The 22467-nt window shown below is 34.0% G+C and overlaps 1 long non-coding RNA gene across 16 annotated transcripts; it reads left to right on the forward strand.

Moving 5' to 3' along the window:
* The first annotated feature begins 6287 nt into the window (after nt 1-6287).
* LOC107915007 (uncharacterized) lies at nt 6288-14827 on the forward strand. Of its 16 annotated transcripts, none has more exons than XR_005919372.1 (8): nt 6291-6565; nt 6841-7013; nt 7126-7193; nt 7276-7641; nt 10453-10535; nt 11223-11311; nt 11392-11915; nt 12628-14827. It is a non-coding gene; the product is annotated as an uncharacterized lncRNA (long non-coding RNA). The 16 variants fall into 16 exon arrangements; XR_005919373.1 differs by having other exon boundaries at nt 11241-11311; nt 12628-14826; XR_005919366.1 differs by having other exon boundaries at nt 7276-7635; nt 10449-10535; nt 11241-11311; nt 12628-14826.
* Nucleotides 14828-22467: the final 7640 nt, after the last annotated feature.

A 22467-nucleotide genomic window follows, 5' to 3' on the forward strand; every position in this document is an offset into this window, starting at 1 on the left:
GTAAATAAGTTTTGTTTGTACTAAGTTCGGTTAACTTGAATGTGAAAAATTAGACAAAACTAGAAGCATGGGTCGACTTGGATACTCAATCTTCTAATAGACTTCCTGCAATATCCTGAGATCGGGATTGGAAGATTTTGCCTCTCAAGCGAAGGTTCACCAGTGTTGTGGTGAATTAGGGGTTCACCAATGCTTCGGCGAACTAGGGAGTTCAAAAAAAGAGTATCAGCAAGGAGGTTGCCAATATTTTAGCATTGTAGTATACGCCAAAAAGATGTGGTAAGGGTATCCTAAGATTTTCAGGACACTTAGGCCTACAAATACGACCCTTATTCCATGAGAATTGTAACACCCCTTACCCGAGACCGTTGCCGGAATTGAGCACGAGGTGTTAACTGACTTAACTTACTAGTTCGGAGCAATTTGCTTTTAAAATTAATTCACTCATGTTCAATCAATATGTCCCTGAAAGGACCCTCGAGACCCTAAAACATGCAACGAAAATGGTTCGGGTCCAAAACGGGAACATTAAAAAATTTCCAAATACTTAAACAAAACAATTTATTTCACTATTCACAATAAAATTGTCCACCTACGCAATAGTCACTAATTTAATTATAATTCGAGTTACAAAACTCAAAATTTAGATCCGTCAATTTTCCCTGAAACTAGACTCGTATATATTTGTACCATAAAATTTTTAGAATTTTTGGTTTAGCCAATTAGTACAGTTTATTCATTAAAGTCTCCCTCATTTCACTATTGGACAGTTCTGACCCCTCCTCACTAAAAATTAATTATCTCATTGTACAGAATTTGGATAATGTTCTCATTTGTTTCTATTGAAAATAGACTCATTGAGGAATCTAGAAATATAAATTATAACTCCTAATTCTTTCTGTACAATTTTTAATGATTTCCTAAAATCAGAATAGGGGACTTCAAAAACTATTCTGACCCTGTCTCATTAAAATTCAAATATCTCAAAATATATAACTCTTTTTCTTACACCGTTTCTTTCATGTGAAAATAGACTCAATAAGATTTAATCATACATCTTATTTACTCTCTAATTACACTTATACTATCCTTGGTGATTTTTCAAAGTCACGTCAATGCTGATGTCTAAAAACTGTTCCATTGCAAATTTTTACTCTTTTATAATTTCTTTGTATTATCTATCATTTAAGCATACATATCACCAAAACATGTTATTAAATAGCCATTTCAATAGCTAATCATTAGCCATATCATAAGGACACACTCACAAAATGACTAAGTCCATATACATGCCATAACTTAAAACATTTCAACCACAAAATACCGAGATGTCTGTTGATAGTGTGTAACGAGCTCTGACATCCTTATGATCCCCGAATTGGATTGGATACACTATAAAAGAAATAAGGAAAATAAAGGGAGTAAGCATAAAGCTTAGTAAGTTTACAAGCAAATAAATGACAACATTTATCATAAATAATTACACTCATAATTTATCATCAAGTAACATGATTTTTACTTTCTTCTTTACTTACTTTCTTCTTTACTTACTCTCTTACTTGTTTACTTACTTGCTTACTTAAATAACTCATGATTATAACTTACTCTTCCCTTGCTGATAATTGATAACTGATAACTGATAACAAAGATATTCTTAACTCTTATAACTCACCTGAATCTATTTATTATGATTTTACTTGAACTTTCATGTAACATAGTCTATTTACTTGCTCGTTGAACCACTTGGAATACTAAGGATACTCGGGTCTCCTATCTGATAATAACATGCCAAAGCCATGTCCCAGATATGGTTTTACATGGAATGTTTCCTGTACTGCCAATATCATATCCCAGATATGGTCTTACACAGGAGTTCTCATATCGGTGCCCATGCCATGTCCCAGACATGGTCTTACGGGGGACCTTTCATCTCGGTGCCAACGCCATGTCCCAGACATTGTCTTACATGGGACCTTTCATAACCTCAATAACACCAATGCCATGTCCCAGACATAGTCTTACATGGGATCTCATTCCCAAAATGTCATGACATTTGTATCAGATACATTCCTAATGTTTCAACGGGACTTTTTAACACTGATTCTCTATCATCTCATACTTGAGTCAACATTAAATAATTTCATGAAATAAGTACATAATTGCTGGAAAATAACAACATTAATAATAATAATTGAATTATTGCATTTATTTACCGTAAACTTACCTCATTACAAAATATGATCAAATCTAGCAACTTAGTCCTCAATCTTTTTCTTCCCCCGGTCTAACTCCAGATTTCATTCCTCTTGATCTCTAATAGAAAAATTATCTTATTTAATACTCACATTCATCAAAACAGTCCTTCACTCGACTTTGGCAAAATTACGATTTTGCCCCTAAACTTTTACATATTTCCACTTTTGTCCCAAAGCTCGAAAATTAAAATTTAATCCTTATTCATATGTTTTATGACATGCTGAACATTTTTCCCTTCTATGAAAACATCAAATTTCCACTCTAACATTTACTTATGAACATTAGGTATTTTTACCGATTATGTCGTTTTACTCATTTTCACTTAAAATTGACTAGCAAAAGTTGTTTAACATAATTCCAAGCTTCATATTCTACCATAAAATATCAAAATAAACACATTTCACTGATGGGTATTTTTCCAAATATGAACCCTAACATGAATTAATGGTAGAATAAGCTAAACCGAGCTACGGGGACTCCAAAAACATAAAAAAACATTAAAAACGGGGCTAGAACGGACTTACAATCGAACTTGGAAGCTTGAAAAACCCTATCCATGGTTTCTCCATGCAATTTTCGGCCAAGGGGTTGAAGATGGACAAAAATTGGCTTTTAATTTTGTTTTTAATTCATTTTAATGACTAAATGACCAAAATGTCCTTAATGAAAAACTTTGGAAACGTGCCTAATCATGTCCATTTTTTTCCAACAACTTAACCAATGGTATAATTCCATATAAGGACCTCCAATTTAAAATTTCATAACAATTGGACACCTCCAACATATAGAACTCAACTTTTGCACTTTTTATAATTTAGTCCTTTTGACTAAATTGAGTGCCCAAACGTCAAAATTTTCGAACGAAATTTTCACAAAATTATTTTGTGAAATCGTAGACCATAAAAATATAATAAAAAATAAATTTTCTTACGTCGAATTTGTGGTCCCGAAACCACTGTTCCAACTAGGCCCAAAATCGGGATGTTACAAGAATTCTCTCATCGATATTTTGTCGTCAAGTCTCTGTTCTAAATTAAGTTCATAACAACCAAGGTAAACATTTGTCCTGTTAGGGTTGATTATCCAAAAAGCTAAGTTTGCTTGTATCTGTGAATTCTGTAAGCATGTCTGTTTCAGTAATCTGTGTGTTTATGTATGTTGTGCAACTACCTAAAAGTCAGTGGTGTCGAAAATTATGGTTTTGAAACCCCATTTTTCGTTAATCGAGTCTGTTAATATTATTTCATAGTATTTATGAGTTAATTATAATATTATATTTAACATTGGTCTGACGAATTTGTTAATTAGATATTTAGTTAAGGTACAAGTGCAACAACCTGATTTTAGTGGGATCAGGAATGGCAGTTTCAAAACCCTGTAATCTGATAATTGAGTTTATAAATATTATTTAACAATATTTATGAGCCTACCATAAAGTTTTTTTTAAACAATAAATGAACTGGGCTTTATAAACAAAATTGAAATTAAGGGTCTGTTTGATTGGCTGTAAAATGTTTTCCGTAAAATGATTTCTGGAAAATGTTTTACTTTTCTGTAAAATGACTTACTGGAAAATATTTTCTGGTGTTTGATTGAATCTGTGTAAAATATTTTCTGCTGTTTGACAGATTTCCTGAAAATATTTTCCGGAAAAGTTGTTTTTTACATATATTAATATATATTAATAAATTTTTATATTTTAAATTGTTTTTACATATATTGCAATGATTATTTATAATAATACTCAATAATAAGCTACAATATTGATCGTTATAAATTGAAAAAATATTATCCACAATGAATACTAGTAAGAATATTGAATAATTATAAATTGCTTCGAAACCATAATGAGTACTAGAAATAATATTATCCAAATACATAATTAGTAGTACACCACATAGTAACAACATTGTCCAAGTGCATAATATTACAACACATAAAAGTATCAATATCTTCAACCCTGAGAAAATTTTTGAAGCCAAATTTTTCTATGCTTCTTACTTTTAACTAAAAACATTTTGGCCTCTGATTCATGACTCCCTAGATAACTAAAAACATTTTGAAGCCAAATTTTTCTATGCTACCCTCCTACTGTACAGAATATAGTGATTTTGAACATCAATTATTTGAACATCACAGCTTTGAAGATGCTTTGTGAGGGAATCTAGTGATTTTGAGTCACCTAAAACTCCTCAATAATATCACATAAATTTTCTGTAAGGCACTTTTCTCTTCTAGACTGTAAGATGCATTAGTAAGGACATTTTGTTCTCTGAAGTAAAGATTCTGGGAGTTGAATAATTCTGTTTCATTTTTTGGCAGGAGAAAATTCTGGGATAAGAATTGGTTTATACACCCCCTATCATTCCATATTTAAAGGCATCACCCCCAGTGGGAATTCTGTTTATGGATCTTGCTAACATGTCATATTGTTCTTCTGGGTTGGCATAAATAATGGTTTTTGTCTTGGATTTTGTAGTTGGTTTGAGGTGGCATAAATAACAGCATTATTTGACCGATAAACAGAGCCATTGGGATCAACAGAAAAATGTGACAACTAGGTCTCTCAAACACTGGCAGCAACCTCTACCATCCTTCAGAAGCATGCTAGGTTGGGTGCTTAAGTAGGCATTATTATAAAGAATTTTATCACTTTAGAGAGTGGGATTTGAGTAGTCATTTTTAGTTATTTTTTTCCCCTTTAAATCACCATTTCACATGTCTTTTAAGTTGAAGTTGCAGAATATTTTCTGAGTACTCATTTGCTAGAATTTTAAAGTTTCTAATATATTTCGCTCAGATGGTAGTCCTCATCGAAATAGGAGTGTTGGCTCTTATCAGATTAGGAGCTTTATAGAATCTATTATAAAACAATTTCTACTGCTCTCCACATAGTATGATCCAATCAATTCTAACAATGAAACTCACTCCTACATGAAACACTAATTACCTAACCGAACCTTTAGCAATCCCATTGTTGCTCCTTTTTTATTGATTTTCCAAAACAAGAAACCCAAAAAGAAAAACCGAACCTCCAAAATGAAATTCAGAACACGAACAATCAGTTAGACCCAAAATACTAATCTCCTGGCCTTATTCGATCCAATCTGAATCACATCCATGCAAACCCAAAAGATAAAAAGAAAATCCTACCCAAAATCAATAATAATGCCAAGAAAAGCAATCATTTCTGTTTCTTTTTAATAACAAACTCAAAATGAATTAAACAAAGCCGAATAGAACCGAAGCATCATCAAAGACGTGAAATCAAACCCAGAAATCTAAAATAAGTTACCATAATCAAATGCAATAATGAATCAAATAAATCACTGATAAATCAAACATTTAGCAAAGAAGCTAAACCAGCTAAACAAACAAGTGATGCTAAACAGACAAATTATGAACATCAACGAGTAAACAAAGAGTTTACCTTAAATACGAATTTGTTGGCGATTCGGGAATAAACAAACCCTTGATTTTCTGGAACTGGAACTGGGTGGAGGACCGGAGGTAGACCGCAGGTGGATCGATGGAGGACGGAGGTAGCTTGATGCCTTGATTTTGGATTTGGGAAAAAAAATGGAGGAGGGGAGATAGGGTTAGGGAAGACTGTCGGCAGTAAAACAAAACAATAATGTTGTGGATACAGTAAAATTAGCAACAATAGCAGAGGAGATGAGGCAGAGATGATGAGGAGCTATGGAAATGGTTTCAAAGGTGAGAAGATGAGCTGTGGAAAATGTCTTACCGATTTCTAAGGGGTAAGACATTTTTCGGAAATATAGGGTTGATTTTCCCGTGTTTTGGAATTGATTTTCCAAAAAGAAATCATTTTCCTCCAATCAAACATCGGAAAATAGGGAAAACCATTTCCGAAAAATCATTTCCCCCTATCAAACAGACCCTAAGCAACAAAAAAATTTAGTAGGCCTCATATCCAAAACAAAAAACCTCAGCCCACTACTAATCTCTTGTTAATTGCAATAGAAAAATACTTAAAAAAGAAAAAAGAAAAAAGCCATAAATGAAGAAAACAAAGCATTAAAAGGCCATTTTCCCGAGAAAGCTGCACTCGTCCCATCACTTGTCCATGCCATTATTACCCGACGGTTTATCTTCCCAAAAACCACTTTTTCACCCAAAACGCTCCCTTGTTTCCATAAATTCATTTCATCCAAAACACTCTTCTCCGATGCTTTAAGATCCCAGGGAGCAAATCGAAACCTTCCTCAAAGAAACTTCAGTTCGGTTCTCTGATCCAATCATCTTCCAGTACTTTTTCTGCATATCTTGGCATCGAACCCTCCAGGTAAAACTCTTCCCTTTTCTTTAGACTTTCAGTAGCTACACTGTCGGCCAGTTTATTAATTTTACGACAAACATGGTAAAACTTAAGGAATCTAAAGTTACACTATAAAGCCTTTATATATTGGATAATAGAGCAAATTTCGGATTTGTCACTAGAGTTAGAGATACATTTCTTAATAGCTGATAGTGAGTACTCTTCAATATGAATTTTACGATCCTTAAGATTTAACCCCATTTTAACTGCCTCTAAACATGAATGGGCTTTTGCTGCAAAAGCTGAACCAGCATTCTCATGGATGATTACTTTGGAGACGATTACCTTGCCCATTCCATCTCTAACAACCACTCCCGATCCTAATCTGAAAAGTTCACTATTAAAGCCGACATCAAAATTAATTTTGATATCCTCTCCAGAAGAGGGAACCCATACTTCTCTAGTCACCTCTTTGGTAAGTGCTTTTTCCTCCAAGCAGTCTAACTCTCTTACATACCTATGAATAAAAAAAGCCATATCCTCACTTGATTTATTTATTCGTTCATGCACACATTTGTTTCTCTTAGTCCATAAGGCCCAAAGGGAGACACAGAACACTCGTTGCTGGGAGTTTGAGCAGACACTAAAAGCCCAAGTAAGCCATTCGAACCATTCTTGTATATTGCTTGGCATTATCCACTGAAGGTCCACTAAACTCCAAACGTCCTTTGCAACAGGGCAATTAAGGAAGACATGTATCATATTTTTATCTTCTTTCCCATTTCGTGGACACTCTACATTAGTCACCAGTCTCTTACAACGTAGATTTAGCATAGTAGGAATAATTTTTTTTGAGATGCGCCATACTATAATTTTAACTTTAGAAGGAAGTTTCAAACTCCATAGCTTTCGATAGAAATCTCTAGAAATGAGTTGTGATGTATTTAATTAGGAGTAGAAAAACCCAACTGTAATAGTTTATAGGCACTGCACACCGAGAACATCCCCGATGGCTCACCTCTCCAAGCCATTCATCTTCATGAGGAACTTTTGCCAGTGGGATTCGAAGGTTCCTTCCCGCATCAACCGCATCAAAGGTATTGGTAATAATTTCCGCTCTCCATTCTCTAATATTATTATCAATGAGCTCAACAACAAACTCCAAATTACAATTATCAACTGGATGATTTAACCTGTAATTATCAGAACCTTGAATCCAGGCATGATTAAAAATAGAAATATTATCACCTTTCCCCACCCTCTAACTCGTGCCTTCCTGAAGCACTCTCCTCGTTGCCCATATACTTATCCACGTGTAAGAAGCATTGTGCTTTAAACATGCCTGTAAAAGATCTGAATTGGGGCAATATTTAGCTTTTAAAACTTTCACTAATAATGAATTGGAGTTAGTCATAAGTCTCCATCCCTACTTCGCTAAGAGAGCCACGTTAAAATTTGCGAAGTTCTTAAAACCCAAACCACCATACTCCTTTGAGTCACATAGTTTTTCCCATGTGCATCAAATGCAAACCACATTTTCCATGAAATTTTTGCCACCAAAACCTAGCTATTATTCCCTTCATTTCTTCACATAACGTTTTAGGTAGTAGAAAATAAGCCATAGTATAAGTTGGGATTGATTGTAAAATTGTTTTAATGTAGACTTCTTTCCTGTATTGTGAAAAGAATCATGTACTCCAATTATCAAATTTTTTTCTTCATTCCATCCTTTAAGATTTTAAAAGAGGCTATTTTCTTTCTACAGACCATATTAAGAAGTCCCAAGTAGTTTTTGGGATTATTTGAATGTCTCACTCCTAGCTCATTAGATATTTTTGCTCGTATAGTTTCAAGAGTGTTCCTATTAAAGAAAACCGTTGACTTTTCAAAATTCACGTATTGTCCTGAACAATCTTTGTATTCTTTCAAGATATCTTTCAAGGCGTTTGCACCTCTTGTTGTAGCTTCCCTGGAAAGAATGCAGTCATTTGCAAAAAGTAAATGAGAGGCCACTGGTCCATTTTGACTTGCCTTAACCCCCTTTAATTTCCTCTGGCTATTAGCAAGATGCATAAGAGTAGATAATCTCTTGCTGTAAATCAAAAATAGAGAAGGGCTTAGAGGATCCCCTTGCCTTAGTCCTCTTATAGGTCAAAAAGAATTTCCTCTCAAACCATTAATGTTAACTGAATAGGAAACTTTTGATATACAATCAAGCAATATATCAACCCAAGCCTTTGCAAAACCTATTTTAGTCATCATTGCTCGAAGAAAACCCCACTCTATTCTATCGTAAGTTTTAGTTGTGTCCAATTTTAGGGCCATCAGACCTTTACTTCCTTTACTTTTTTATCCTAAAGTTTACCATAAAGTTAAATTGAATTTAGATATGATAAAAAATCTAATTAGACAATTAGTTAAATACAAATGGTTTGACCCTAAAGTTAGTGGTTTTGGAGAATGAGAAATTGAGACCCTATTTTTGTAAGGTGGATTATATTAGAAGTGAGTTGAATTTTGGTCAAGTAACTTTTGTTGAATTAGTGTTTAATTAAGGTATAGGGGCTAAATCAAAAAAAAACATTAAAAGTTGAATCTTTAAGGAATCTACAAATAGAAAATAGAGTGAGAGCCTTGTATAGCAAATATGCCACTTTATAAGTTGTAGTTGTCGATTTCTATTTATGTTAGTAATAAATTTTGGTTTAAATAAGTTATAAAATAAAAAATTCTAATTAAATTAATAAAGGTAAAAAAACATGAATTAAATGTGAAAGTGGGAAGAAAGAGACAACCTCCTTGTATTCATTTTTTTTCATTCGAAAGTGAAGAAGAAAAATTGAGGGACGAATCATAAGTTTTGAAAGTTTCAAGCTTAAATTGGTATGTTCAATTTAGTTTTTTTTTTAAATTTTATATTTTTAGAATTTTGGGAACTCAAGCTAGTTGGCCCATGTCGTATTTTTACGAGGATTTTACTATTGTTGAATAGTTAGATTTTTAGGGATTAATTTGACAGATTTTAAGTTGAGTATTGAAAAAAAGACTAAATTGTAAAGTTAATTATGATTTTATGAAATAGGGATTAAATTGCACAAATTTTTAAATTTGGGGTAGAAATGTAAAATAGGAAGTTAAAAGTAGGCCTAGAATGAAATTGATATAAAAATTGGTGATTAAATTTGAAAGTTATGTTAGTCTTGATTTTAGGGACTAAATTGAATAAAATACAAAAATTGTATAAAATAGCAATTGCTTGTGAAAATGGTTGTGTATTGATAATTTTATACGTTTATACTAATCTATAGCTAACGTTGACCCAGATCCTTCAAAAAAGAATGGAAAAGATAAAGTTGTCGACGAATAGCACAAGTTTATTGTCTGTATTTTTAAATCCAAACTTTTTCAATTGTTGCATTCACAAACTGCGCAGCATGGTAATAACATAAGGTAAGCTAGAAATGAGAGGACAAGATAAATTGAACTGATTCAAATTAGTTGTTTGTGATAAGACTAAATTGAATAGATTTGAAAATATGATATATTGTTATAAGTGTGCAATTGATTTCAATTAGTGATTAATTATGCTGTTTAATGATTGATTGATGAAATTATATTGTAGAACTGAGAAATTGAGTATAAATGAAATTAAAATAAGGGTGGATAGTGGATATCAATTTATAAGCTTGGAATTATGGATTTGATATTTTATGATTTAATCAATTCGATTAAGACAGAGAAAAATCTATCCTGCAACTGTGATAACTCGATTTAAGATATGTAAATATATTGAATTAGGTGATATAATAGGATTTGTAGATTGACATGTTAAAACGCATTATAGAATTTATATTATGTTTTAATACCATTGTGTTATACTTAGCGTACCACTTTATTTCCCATGCTCAAGTTAGGTACCTTACGATTTGATTGTCGACTCCGCATCCAGTGGCAAATCCCAAACTCAAACATTGGTGATCTGTTTATTTTGGTATTGGTATGTACCTAGGATGTCTTATGTTTATATGGGTTATGTTGGTATTTTAAGAAATTATATGTAACGCCCTAAAACTCTAAATTTTTAATTTTTGCATGATTTGATAAAAATTGCTTGTTTGCTTTAATGGCTAAGTGATTTGGGTGTGTATGAGAGTGTTTGAGAAGCTTAGGTCAAGTCTTGGTTTTCGTAGAATTTTTAGTTTTTCCCTTAAATAAATCTGGACGCTGGTATATAGGCCTTATAAATATTGGTACTTGTTTTATGACACAAGGAGCCTATTGGTTTAGTGGCAAGTGGCGTGTTGGACTGAAACACAGTTGGGGGGATTTTGAATGGAGTTTTGGAGGGAGTTGGAGAGTAGTATGTGGAGAGATTTAAGGAGGGATAAGGGGAGGGATTTGAGGAGAAAATTTAGGAGTGGGTTGAGAGGAGAGTTGTACCATTTGGGAAGTTTTTAGCTTGGGAAACTCAACTGGGGGTTAGTTTGTACCAAATTTGGTCTTAGGCACTTTGGGTAATTGGTGTTTTTAGCTACTTTTGCTGTTGTAGTGCTGCAAGTATTGTAGATTATCAGTAAAGTTATGATAATCCTCACTCTTTGATTTAATTGGTTTTTTTCCATTCTTTTTCTTTAAGCTGAATACCTCTCTTGGCCATTATTATGGCCTAATTTAGTTTATGAAGATCTGTGTTGTGGTGCAGGTAATTGATAAGTGGGTGACCATTTTTGGTTGGAGGTTTTGGAAGAGTTAAGTCACCCTCTATCAAGCAAGGTAAGGATGTTGTGTGGTTTTAGTGTCATTAAGAGGGTGTCTTGTTTTACAGGATTGACTTGTGTCTTGATTAAATCTAGGTTGGTGTACGTGAAGACTTGCGCTCTTCTCATAAATAGGTGTGCAATCACACCCCCACTTTTTCTGCAAATCAGCAAAAGTTGAAAAGCTGAATATGACGGTGTTCGAGGCCATATAAGTGTACGAATGCTCGTATGGTAAATCGAGCCCACGAAACATTGTGTTGGATTGTAGAGGCCTCCTCCATAAGAATTTTATGGGCTTATGCCGTAATGGGCCACGTTGGGCCGAAATTGACCGTGTGGGTCCAGTGGGCTCGTAGGTCCCACATGAATGAAATTCATGAACTGTAGCGAATATTGGGTTGGGCTTTAAAGTCCCTAAAACAATGGCAGATTTTGGGATGAGCAGGCCGCACGAATGTGTGGGCCCACTTGGGCAGGGTAATGGGCCTCGGGCCCATTTATACTGTTTTGCCCATTTAGGTTATTTGAGTTGCTCGAGGTGATTGCAGACCTTTTGTGGGTTCACTAAAATGACCGAAATATCCCAAAAGTGTAAAATGATCGAATATCCCTAAAAGGTAAAATGACTGAAATACCTTCATAGGATAAAATGACTATTATACCCCTAGGTGATTAAATGATTGTTATGACCTTATATATGTATGACTGATCTGCTGTATATTATGCATGACATTTTGCATACACTTATTTATGACATGATATACTGCATGAGATTGGGATATTGATATAGGGGAACTATATGTATTGGTAGTTTTGCCACATATACTGGTAGCTTTGCTGCGATATTGGTGTGTTGGCTGGGTAGGTCGATTTTATCTCCACATGGTGTGTTGGTGGTATGGGGTGGTGTGTTGGTTAAATGGCATGTATAAGTATTTTGGCTAATGTTAGCCATGTGTTTTGGTTGTTGGAAATGTCCATTTGATTTGGTTTGAGTTTTGGCATCTTGTTGGTATAATGATATAGTATGGCATGTATATGAGTAGCCTTAATATGGTTTATTGATGCTAGTTATAGAATGGCATTTTGGTATTAAATAGACTGTGCTTTGATAAGGAAATTTAATGGTTTGTATTGATGCAAATTGCTTGGAAGATTGTTGATTTATTTAGCCAAATTGTGTACATGTTTATACATGTCTTAATATTGTCATTTAAGGTGTCTAAGGGCATATTGGTTGTATGTGATTTTACCATATGTATGAAGCTAAAATATGCGTGATTTTGGTGCATTGTTATGGCTTGTTTATATATGAAATTTTGGTTGTAGGTACATGCCTAGTTGGGTGAGAAAAATGGCTTCTAAAATGGTCTATTTTCGTCCACATTGGCAAGTATCTCAGCTATGTGTGACAAACGACCAGATGAAACAGCCGTGAGTCCTTTGTAGCTTTTGAGGAGTTGCAAGTCAGGTTGTTACACGGCCTAACAAACGGCCTGGCACATAGGCATGTGAGGTTACATCGAAGGGTACATAGCCTAGTGCACGGGCGTGTGACTTGGTCGTGTGACGAAGTTAGTGAGTTACACAAGCACAGACATAGGTTGGGACACAGCCATGTGTCCCTACTTCGAATGCACATACGGCCTAGCCACACGATCATGTGACCCCTGTAGTGTTGAAAATTTTCACTATTTTCTATAAAATTTTTAGAGTTTTTTTATTTAGTCTTGACTAGTTTCTAACGTGTTTTTAAGGCCTTAAGGGCTCGTATAAAGGACAATATGTATGATTTGGATTAGTTTTAATATGATTATCAATATGATTTGAAATGTTTAAAATTGTATTCGTTTGAAGTGAATTTTTTGGTAATGCTTCGTAACCCGGTTTCGGTGACGAATGCGGGTTAAGGGTGTTACATTTATTGGTATCAGAGCTACGGTGTAGTCGATTCTCAGACTGAATGTAGCGTTTACGAGTCTAGCTATACATGCAATGATATAACCTAGGATAGCGTGATATCTCCTAACCATTTTAAAACATGTTTTCATATAACAATGATGTCCAACCGAGCTGACTCTGATGAAGTATAGAGTAACGCTCAAGCCTCCGTTTACGGAGTAGTACTGAGTGGTACAAGGCATGTATTTGAGGGCCAGAGAGGAGAGGCTAAGGAAGCCTTTTTCCAAATGATGAGTGAATGGTTCATCGAGTTCGTACGGACGAACTCGACTGCTCAACAACCTCCACCCCCTCCTTCCTTAACCGGGCATCGTTATTCGTCAAGGTTTGGAACTTATACGAGTTAGTAAGCGACATGTTGATAAGATTCGTAAGTATGGGGTTGAGAAATTCTGAGCTACTGCTAAAGATGATCCCAAAAGAGCAGAATTTTGTTTAGAGAATGTGTTAAGTGTGCAATATCTTTGTTGAAAGATTCGGCTGATCAGTGGTGGAATACATTGATTTTTATTATCCAAGAGAGCAGATCACTTGGGAATTCTTTCAAACCAAGTTTTGAAAGAAATAAGTTAGTAAATAATTTCTTAAAAAATGTAAGGAATTCCTTGAGCTCAAACAGGGCCGTATAACTGTGTTAGAGTACGAGCGAGAATTTGTCAGAATGAGTAAATATGCCTGGGAATGTATTCTGATTGAGACTGCTATATGTAAAAGATTTGAAGAAGGATTAAATGAAGACATTAAGCTTCTAGTTGGAGTTTTTGAGCTAAAAGAATTTGTTGTACTGGTTGACCAAGCACATAAAGCCAGTGAGTTGAGTAAAGAGAAAAGATAGACTGATTTTGAAGTTAGAGACTCAAGAAAAAGATCGACTGGGAAGTCAGTATCAAAGAGATTTAAAGAACATCACAACTACTCTACAACTTCAATGGGGTACTCCAGCAGAGACAGAGGCAATCGACGTGCAAGTCCTAAACCTCAGGCTACATCTGTAGTAAGTTTGGGTAGTGTCAAAGATGTTTGGCCCGAGTGCAAGCACTGTAAAAGACCACATTATGGTGAGTGTTGATTAAATAATGGAGTGTGTTTCAGATGTAGTTCCTTAGACCACTATCTTAAAGATTGTCTAGAGAAATTCGAGAAAAAGAAAGCACAAACCACGAGGCCGAGCAATACTATTGTAGGAGGTAAACCACCTCGTTATCCCAGAAATGTGAGTGGTAGCCGTGGTGTAACAAAAGACTCTTTTGTGCCATCCGAGGCACAAGCACAAGTTATGTAATACCCGTAACTCATATCCTTCGCCAGAATAGGGTTATGAAGTATTACCGGAGTTTACGTTTCAAAACTATCAAAAATATTAATCATTTAATAACTCAACATCAATCATAGCAAATTCAAGCAATAACATGCATATTACCCTTATACGAGCCTTCAGGCCTTAGAAACACATTAGAAACAAATCGGGTGCAGCCTAACTTGTAACCTTTTTATCATGGAAAAGATAAAAATTTTCAAAATGCAGGGTCACACGGCCATGTGCCAGGCCGTGTGCTAGGCTATGTAACAGCCTGACTTGTAACCCTTTGAAAGCTACAGGGGACAAACGACTGTGTCGCTTGGCCGTGTGTGACACGGCCATGTCGCTTGGCCGTGTGTGACACGGCCATGTCGCTTGGCCGTGTGTCATACATGGCTGAAACACATGCCCGTGTCTCTACCCGTGTGGACGAAAAATAGACCACTTTCAAGCCTTTTTTCTCACCCAAGAATGCATCCACCTACCATCAATTTTTCACATATAATCAAGCACTCAAAGTGCAACAAACCATGCTATAACAAGCTACGCAACCAAGGTACATAAGCATACAACCAATATGCTTAAAAGGCACCTCAATCACAACCATTAAACATGTATGTTCATAAACATAAATTGGCCAAAAGTTCAACTAACTTATAACTAAACTTATGTCATAACTTACCACTTTGTTCACATATCAAATTCACATTCAAATATACCAAATTTACCATTTAACAATTAGCATCAATAATCATACATGACAACTACATTTTCATACCAATATGAACATGTTCAACTTCCATCATAAGACCACATACATATATCAACATATTAACCATTCAAAGTACCAAATCTACAAGCCAAAACATAATGGCTAAAACATCAACCAAAATAACATACATAAATACCAAACTCATCTATTAAACATTAAACATAGTCCACCTATACATGCCATTATAACCTTAACCAAGACATTAAAATATACTAATATAATCGCTATATAGTGTGATAGATTTTCGACGAGCTTCAAACTTGATTAAGCTTCTGATAATCGATAAGGTAAAAGAAAAACAACTACGTAAGCAATGAATACTTAGTAAGCTCGTATAAACTTTAATCATAGCAATCCATTTCAAATATGAAATTTATACATATCAAAGATAATCCTATACTAATACCGCAAGATTCATGAAACCATATTCAACAACTCACAAAATGAATGAATCCACAACATCATATATACATATCATCCCTAACATAGTAGGATTTTATAAAACTTTAAACCCTTTCAAATTTTCTTATTTTCATTTGCATTTCGTTACTTTCCATTGCATTTACTATCTTTAGCTTAAATAACAACATCAATTCAACTTATCATTCCCTTTTTCATCATTTTACACTTCAAGTATGAACTTACTATTTCACTACCTTTCTACACCCATTTCATATGCATATCACACGAGACATAAACATATCATTCAACCATAGCTACAAGCTAGTGCATTTAAACATAATTCTTTTTGGAACTTACATAATTTAAACATTACCACCTTTTCATGATCACAAGCATATTTCCATTTAGGCACTTACCATTTCACTACATAACTTATAAGTTTAATGTGACATAATCCAACCACAACTTGGCCAAAGTCTAAGCATGTACACCAAACATGTTAGCCAAATAAATATATAACATAAGCATTACAAACATGGATGAACACAACATTTATTCATGTATCATATACATATATCATCCATTTCCACTTTCAATATACCATGTAATACCATTTCAATGTAATTCACATGTATCTATATCTTAGTTCATATCGAACTCTTACCACTTCATATTCGAATAATGCCCGTTGAACCATTTCGAATACCGTTGGATACCCGGGATAGCTCACACATATTGTGCTAACTCATATAACTGTAATCCGTTAATTCCTATACATGTATGCTCACACGAGCTATGAAAATGGACCTGCTCACACGAGTTGTGGGTCGGAACATAGCTACATGATGTTGCTTACACAAGTTGTGGAGTATCCGCAACATATGCTGGACCTCAGCCATTGGTAGGATGTTTAGGACCAGAACCCAAATCATGTAAACCTTAATGACATTTCATTTGTATCCTACGAACTCCTAAGGTTCAAGCGAGGCTCTGTAATTGTTGTACGTCGTTTCATAACGTGGTAAATTGTATGCTAACATATATATATTGATTTAATCACAATATAATCACATATTAACATTCAATTTAAGCAAAATTATACAGAATACAGTTCATATGAACTTACTTGGCTAAATTGCAGAAATAGCAAAGTTTAGGGGCATTTTGGTAATTTTCTATTTTCCTTGATTTTCCACTCGATTTTTATCTAAATTAATAATTTCATACAATATATTAATTTAAAAAGTAAAACAATTTATTTCATGCAATTTGGTCTTTTTACATTTTTACAAAATTACCCCTAAAGTTTTACTTTTATTCAATTCAATCCCTGAGCCCAAAACATTCAAATTAACCATTTTTACCCAAAATTGAGCTTAGCCGAATGTTAATGATATCCAAAACAGCCCATGCATGCAAAATTTAACAACAAATCCTTGTACTTTTACTATTTTAACAATTTAGTCCCTAATCCAAAAATTCATCAAAATTACTTAACAAAATACTTTTAAATATCAACCAACATCTCAAATTCATCATTTAATAACTAAAATCACATATATTCATCAATGACAACATTCACAATCTTTAACAGTTTCAAAATCGAAGGTAGATGTTAGCTGGACCTAGTTGCAAGGATATCAAAAACATAAAAATTACAAGAAACGGGGCTAAATTAGACTTACATGCATGAAATTTCACCATGTACAAAACTTAGCTTCATGCTTCTATGGGCAATCATGTTGTTGAAGATGAAAAAAAAAGATGATAAGAATTTAGCCTTTTGTTTTTATATTATTTTAATTAATTATCAAATTACCATTTTACCCTTGGTTAATAAATAAATAAAACACCAAAGTGATGTCCATATTTGCCCATCACATAATATATGGCATAATTACCATCAAAGGAAGGTTTAATTTCAATATTGATCCTTCAATTAAATTAAATTCTAACTAAATAAACTTATTTACAATTTAATCTTAAACTAATTAGGACTAATAGAACAATTAATCTAAAAGCTAGTGGATTCAATCATAACACCACCGTTTGGAGACTTTGACCATGGTTTAGTTACCATTTAAGTCACTTTTCCTTTATTCAATTAACCATTTAATCACTCAAACAAATAGTGATCCAATTTTACATATTTTATAATTTAGTCCTTTTTAATTAATTAACCATCGAAACGTTAAAATTTTTCAACGAAAATTTAATACCACCTTAATGTGTTCTCAGAGGAGTTACTTGGATTACTGCCGATCAAAGAGGTTGAGTTTGCTATTGAATTAGAACCGGGGACATCACTGATATCGATAGAACCTTACAAAATGACTCCTACTGAGTTGAAAAAGTTAAAAGTATAGTTGCAAGAATTGACAGATAGGGGTTTTGCTAGACCTAGTTTTTCACCTTGGGGTGCACCGGCTCTGCTTGTTAAGAAAAAGGATGGATCGATGAGATTGTGTATTGATTACTGTCAGCTTAACAAGGTTACAATCAATAATAAGTATCCACTGCCTCAAATTGACGATCTGTTTGATCAATTGAAAGGTGCCACATTATTCTCGAAGATTGATTTTTGTTCTAGCTACTATCAGCTATGACAGCTACGAGTTAAAGATTCGGTTGTGCTGAAAACTGCATTCAGAAATAGGTACAGACATTATGCATTTCTTGTGATGCCACTTAGTTTAACTAATGCACCTGCAGTATTTATGGATTTGATAAAAAGAATCTTCAGACAATATTTGGACAGATTTGTTGTGGTATTTATTAACGACATTCTGATATATTCACAAGACGAGTCTGAGCATGTTGAACATTTAGGAATTGTGTTGCAAACCTTACGAGATAAGCAAACTTTTTGCTAAATTTAGCAAATGTGAGTTTTGGCTCCAAGAAGTCAGTTTTTTGGGACATATAGTATCGGCTAAAGGCATCAGAGTAGATCTGAGTAAAATTTTAACAGTTGTTGATTGGAAACCCTAGAGGAACGTATCCAAAGTTAGAAGTTTTTTGGGATTAGCTAGTTATTACCGAAGATTCGTCAAAGGGGTCTCAATGATAGTTACATTGATGACACGACTATTATAGAAAGATGTGAAATTTGAATGGTCCGAGAAATGTTAGCAAAGTTTCAATAAGTTGAAAGCACTGTTGACCGAGGAACTAGTTCTGGTTTAACCTGAATCGGATAAAGGATTTGTAATTTTTAGTGATGCATCATTAAATGGTTTAGGCTATGTTTTGGTGCAGGAAGGCAAAGTGATAGCTTATGCTTCTAGGCAATTAAAGCTGTATGAAAAGAATTACCCGACGCATGACCTAAAGTTGGCAGCTATTGTGTTTGCGTTGAAAATTTGGTGACACCATTTGTTCAGTGAAAAATGTTATATATTTACCAATCATAAGAGCTTGAAGTATCTAATGTCGCAGAAAGATTTGAATCTAAGACAACGCAGATGGCTCGAACTATTAAAAGATTATGAGTTGATCATTGATTATCATCTGGGAAAAGTGAATATAGTTGCTGATGCTCTGAGTAGAAAGTCTTTATTGGCTCTGTGAGCAATGAACACGCGACTGACATTACCTAACGATGGTTCAATCTTAGCTGAGTTGAAAGCTAGACCGATGTTTTTACAGCAGATCTACGAAGCTCAGAAATGTGATGACGAGTTGCTAGCTAAATGGGCACAGTGTGAGTCAACCTCTGATTCAGAATTTTGAATAGGACTTGATGATTGCTTATTGTTCAGAGATAGAATTTGTGTACCGAAGAATCCAGAGCTTATTTTGAGAATCTTGCACGAAGCTTATAGTGGTTGCTTATCTGTTCATCCAGGAAGTATTAAGATGTACGGTGACTTAAAACAAATGTACTGGTGGCCAGGAATGAAACACAAGATTTCTGACTTTGTATTTAGATGCTTAGTATGTCAGCAAGTTAAAGTTGAATATCAGGTACCTTCTGGATTGTTACAGCCTGTGATGATATCGGAGTGGAAATGGGATCGAGTTACTATGGATTTTGTATCGGGTTTACCCCTATCTCCAAGAAAGAAAGATGCCATATGGGTTGTTGTTGATCGTTTGATAAAGTCAACACATTTTATTTCGGTATGTACAGATTTCTGCCTTGACAGATTAGCTGAGTTATATGTATCTGAGATTTTCGATTACATGGAATGCCAATTTCCATCATCTCGGATAGAGATCCGTGATTTACATCATAATTTTAGAGAAAGTTACAAGAATCTCTAGGTACGAGGTTGAATTTTAGCACAACATTTCACCCTCAGACCGATGGTCAACCCGAGCGAGTAATTCAAATTCTTGATGATATGCTTCGTTGCTGTGTTTTAGAGTTTGAAGGCAATTGGGAGAAATATTTACTGTTGGTTGAATTCGCATATAATAATAATTTTCAGTTGAGCATAAAGATTGCACAGCTTTGTATGGTTAAATGTCAAACTCTGTTATACTGGACTGAGCTTAGTGAAAAAAAAGATGCACAGGATTGTTTGATACGTGAAACTGAACAAAAAGTAAAAGTGATTCGAGATAGTTTGAAAGCAGCTTCAGATCGTCAGAAATCATATATGTTTAAGTGATATATTATTGATATATGTTTAAATGATGAAATTTTTGTTAAGTTTTGGTAAGTGAGCATCTAGTGATTTTTTGTGCTTGATTTGATTAATTATAATGGTGAATTAGGCAAGTATGCTGGAGTTTTTGGTTTATGGTATGTTGATATTTCAATGATAATGAACACTAATAATAGGTAATTGGTATGCTAGATTTAATTTGAGGTTAAAATGGCTATGTTACATTATTCACATATGCATTTTGGCTTCAAATTGAGCACATTATTGACTGAATTTATGTTAGGATTGATTGATTATATTGGCATTATAGCATGGTGGATCCATTGGATATAGTTAGCATGCCATAGGATTTGTGAGTACACACCATATTGATATGTTATTTGTGAGCAATAAGGCTCTAGGTGGACTGATTTGAAGTAGATAAAGGGAGTGTTGAGCTTGTGTCTCCACTCAACGGGATTGATTTGAGGTAATATAAGGGAGCGTGTGGCCTCAGCCCGCTCAATCCGGGACTGATTCTGATTCTGATTCTGATTGGGAGTAAAGAGATCCATTTATCCGATGTATGATCACCTAGATAAGCCATGATTGTATATGCCAATATAAATGTATAAATTGTTATATGCTAAATTGATGATTATATGCCATGATTAATTATGATTTTTGATATATGGTTGAGCATATGACATTGAACTATTATGGATTGATATTGTGACTGAAAATTTGTATTTGATTGGTTTCGATTTAAGCATGATTTGGGAGCCAATTTACTCGTCGTTTTATTGACATTCACTGAGCTTTTTAAGCTTACACCCTCATATTCATGGAGTTAACTGACGAGATTGAGGAGCTAAGGAGTCAAGCAAGAGAGTTCCAAGGGATTAAGACTTAGTAGAGATTTAGTTACACGTTTTAGAGATGTTAATCGGGTATTGTGGAACTTCCGGGACTTAGTTTAATTTTGGTTGTAATTGGACTTGGACATTGGGCATATTTAATTTTCGATGGTTTTATAATATCATATATGCATGTTTGAGTTTGATTATTGAATAATTTACAATGTATTGTTGCTTGGTAACACGATGTGTGAGGCATGATGTTTACACTAACCATTGTTTAAATGAAGCTTCCATGGAGTGGTTTAGTAGCGACTAAGTTACGCCACTTGTTTGAATTAACCGATAGGTGATATGTATGAAATTGAATGTTTAATTCTATTTAATTGAGGCTTAATTAATGTTAATAAATTCAATTGAAGGTGTATGAATATATATGATATTTAATTGTAGCTAAATTAGGTTTAATTGGCCATTAAAATACTCAAAATCGGGTTTAAAATCGATTTTTTCGCACAAAAAAACTGAAGTGAACTATTGGGGGGTTGAATTCTGGTATTTTTAAATAGGTTCTCTAGTCCGTTTAAATTACAAATTAGTCTTGTAACTAGATAAGTCTATTTAGAGCCTTAAATGATAAGGAAACTTGATAAAAATTTTAGGATTAGACTTGTAATTGAAAAAATTTGTTAGAAACACACTCAATTTAATATTTGAGAATAGTATTGATAGTTTGAATTTGTTACAATTTAGTCCTTAATGATAAAACTTGAATTAGACATAGAAAATAAACTCAAATTAAGCTGAAATATTTAGGTTAAATTACTTATAAAAATTTTAAAATTGGTCCACAAATTGCTTCTGCATTAATAAATAACTAATAAATGGATAAGATTGAGGTGTTATAAGGCTGGGGTGTGTCTCAGGAGGTCGTTAGCCAGAGAGCCGCTTAGGTGACTAATGTAATGCTTCGAATTCGGGTCATCCCGTCTCGGTCGGGTTTGGGGTGTCATAATTGATCTGTCATTTCTTGAAATCTCTTTTCTGATTCAAAATCATGGTGTACGAAAATGAGGTCTAGATACTTCATTTTTTGGCACCAAAAACTTTAGGGTCAAAACACTTGTACCTTAACTAACTATTCAATTAACAAATTTGTCTGATGAAAATTCAACATAACACTATAATTTAATCATAAATATTTATTAATAGTATTTACGGACTCGATCATCAGAGAATTGGGTTTCGAAACCACCATTTCCAGCACCACTAAAAAATAGGTTG

Source organism: Gossypium hirsutum, chromosome D10, assembly GCF_007990345.1.
Source record: "Gossypium hirsutum isolate 1008001.06 chromosome D10, Gossypium_hirsutum_v2.1, whole genome shotgun sequence".
Lineage (NCBI taxonomy): Eukaryota > Viridiplantae > Streptophyta > Magnoliopsida > Malvales > Malvaceae > Gossypium > Gossypium hirsutum.